The sequence below is a fragment of the Opisthorchis viverrini genome (assembly GCF_000715545.1).
Source record: "Opisthorchis viverrini unplaced genomic scaffold opera_v5_430, whole genome shotgun sequence".
Lineage (NCBI taxonomy): Eukaryota > Metazoa > Platyhelminthes > Trematoda > Opisthorchiida > Opisthorchiidae > Opisthorchis > Opisthorchis viverrini.
Genome location: NW_008752087.1, coordinates 87921 through 90549, shown reverse-complemented (window position 1 = coordinate 90549; position 2629 = coordinate 87921). Strand labels below are relative to the sequence as shown.

Below are 2629 nucleotides of genomic sequence, written 5' to 3'. Positions count from 1 at the left end.
TTCACGAAGTACAGAATTTGTATTGGGTGTATGCTTACATATTTCCTTGCGTTCATTTAAACAAAGGTTTTTCCGTAATAAAGAGAAGAGGAATAAGCTGAGATTTAGTGAGAGACAGAAAGTGGTACAATTTGAGTAGTGATGAGTCACAAAGAAAGTACTAATTTACAATGGTCAGAAGGATCACCATAAATATGGTTGAAGTTGATGTTGACTGAATGCTCTCCAAAATAATCCTGTATGTTTCCCCGGTTCCAGGCGCAACTCGTTCAGGCTCCAGTTCAATACTCGATGCAGAAAGTACCTTGTAGCTTACCTACCTAATATGCGATGGGCACTCCAGTGAGAACCGTTAACAACGAATGAGATTCCCGTGAAGCATTTTGTTGGAGTCATGTGGCGTGGAGCTTTTGAGACTTCCTGTACCACTGAAGATTATCCCAAAAAGCAATACGAAACACTAAGGGGTAACTATGTGATTCTTTTTGTGACATCTGCGAATGAATGCCGGAAAAGGCCTGTGGAATCTGTTCAAGCGTTTATTTGTATCGCTTAATGATATAGTAGAAAACGCGCGTATGTCGAATCTGGTGGAGCTACTACAAAGTGAGTTTTTTCTGCCGTATGGTCGTTTTTCACCATAGCTCCAGACTAGTCTGACAGAAAATTCTCTTTTTATACTATGTACACATGGATAAAATGTCTACCAATGTTCACTTATGTTGTACAGTCGGCTGACTCCACTGGCAGTCACAATAGATGAAGGGGACGATCTCAAAGTATCTCTGCCACTCTGAACAGACGGGGCTGTGGATAAACCCGCGTGTAAGACGTGCCGTCGGGAGATGCGTTGAACGCCTCCCAAATGTATCAATGTATTCAGGATGCAGGATGCTAGTCTAAGACGAGGCTTACCCCACGTGGGTGATGTAAAATTCAATTCGATGCCGGTACCAACTGAGAAACCTAGAGTTTGGGAGTGTTGGGTATCGAATACCCAGGCGATAATAGTGTTGTTTTGCGTTGTCTATTGTGGTATTTGCCGTTTTAAGGCATCTTATTGACTCCTTAGTTTTCAGGAAGGAATTTTGGGCGACCTGGTGTACCCAACAAGTGGACGAACGCTGACGACTCCCGCCAGTTTACCAAGTGAGGTATCGTTTGACTGCACGGCCAAAACAGCCTGTGAATCGGGAGATGAACGCGTGTCCCAGAGTCTGTGCAGATTGTGTGTGTGTGTGTGTGTGTGTGTGTGCTGATTCTCAGCGCGAGAACGCATGTGATGGTGTATTTGGGATGAGGTTCTGTCTCCCACTTCTACGTTGAACAGTAGTGCTGATGCATGCCATCGGGCAGTGATGCGATTCCACAAGACAGACCTCAGCGCCTCATATAGGAAATTCTGTAGCTCTGGACTCAGGATATTGATGACATCTGGCGCTATATCCGCAGGAGGTTGTGTAGCAACCTAAGATGACATAGTGACTTGTAAGCTCATGTTTTCGAGTCGGAAATGTACGCGTGATAACTATATTCGAGTATATACATATAATATATGTATACATATATATATTTAAATGTCTTGGGCGGCAGGGTTTTCAGTAGGCTGAGGTGCAGCGTGTATGGGGCCTGATACTATTCACTATGTGTGAGAATAAGAATCTCAACGGGGGCTCCGAGCAGAATTCATCATCTTGGGTACCAATACATCATCAGAGAAGACTGCTGCTTAACTGTCACATGACCTCTAAAGACATTAGGAAAAATTAAAGGAACCAGGATGGTTGAGGAATTATTGCTAGAAATTGTGCCCATAATATAAACGGCCATGCGTGGGGAGCGCACACCTTTCAAAACCATTGAACTAGGCACATCTGAGCACCATGCTGGGGCAAAACGCTATCAGCGAGTCGTCATCTCAGCCTCCATGCTTCCTTCGGGTTGCGTGGTAGCTGGGCATTCGAAGGGTGTTACAGCCGACCAGTTATTTGGTTGTATGCAATGGGGAACGGCTGCTTCAGCTGTGTACTGATCGCAGGCTGTTTTTATGCAGTACTAACTTCCGAAATAGCCGAAGTCGTCTGGCCACTTGGTGTCCTCCAACCGATGGCGCGGGTCCATAACTGACTACCGGTCATTTTGGAACACATTTGTGGACTCTGACCACGCGCTCGTCCGGAGTCACTTCTCCCTACGTTTCCCGGGGCCGCGTAAGGTGCGGACAAATCGCATGGCAACTGAAAGACTGGCAGATCCAGACCCATCCAGGCGCACTCAAGCACTGGATATCAGACCGAACGGTGTCACTACTTAAATCTCGAAGAAATATCCCAGCCGGGCCCGAACATAACCCGATGCGAAGAGCCATCAGACGTCAAGTGATAGTGAGCTTGCGATCCGACCGTGAAGTATGGTGGACACAGAAAGCCAAAGAAATGGAAGAGGCCCAGAAAGCTGGTAATGGCCGGAGATTATTTAAGTTGATCCGTGCGACCGGTCCCCGAAAACTACCTGTGAGTGAAAGCATCAAGCATCAGATTGGAACGACCATCTCTAATAAGGAGGAATGCCTTGACCGGTGGGCTGAATACTTTGAACAACAAATGTCTTGGCCACCAGCCGGCACTCA

The 2629-nt window shown here is 46.3% G+C and overlaps 1 protein-coding gene across 1 annotated transcript in view; it reads left to right on the top strand.

The window, feature by feature from the left end:
- Positions 1–571: 571 nt before the first annotated feature.
- The window catches only part of T265_10957 (hypothetical protein), a gene marked incomplete at both ends in the record, with an annotated part of 18914 nt that continues 16856 nt past the window's right edge, over positions 572–2629 (top strand). The window contains one exon of the mRNA XM_009177479.1: positions 572–606. The remainder of the gene's footprint in view (positions 607–2629) is intronic.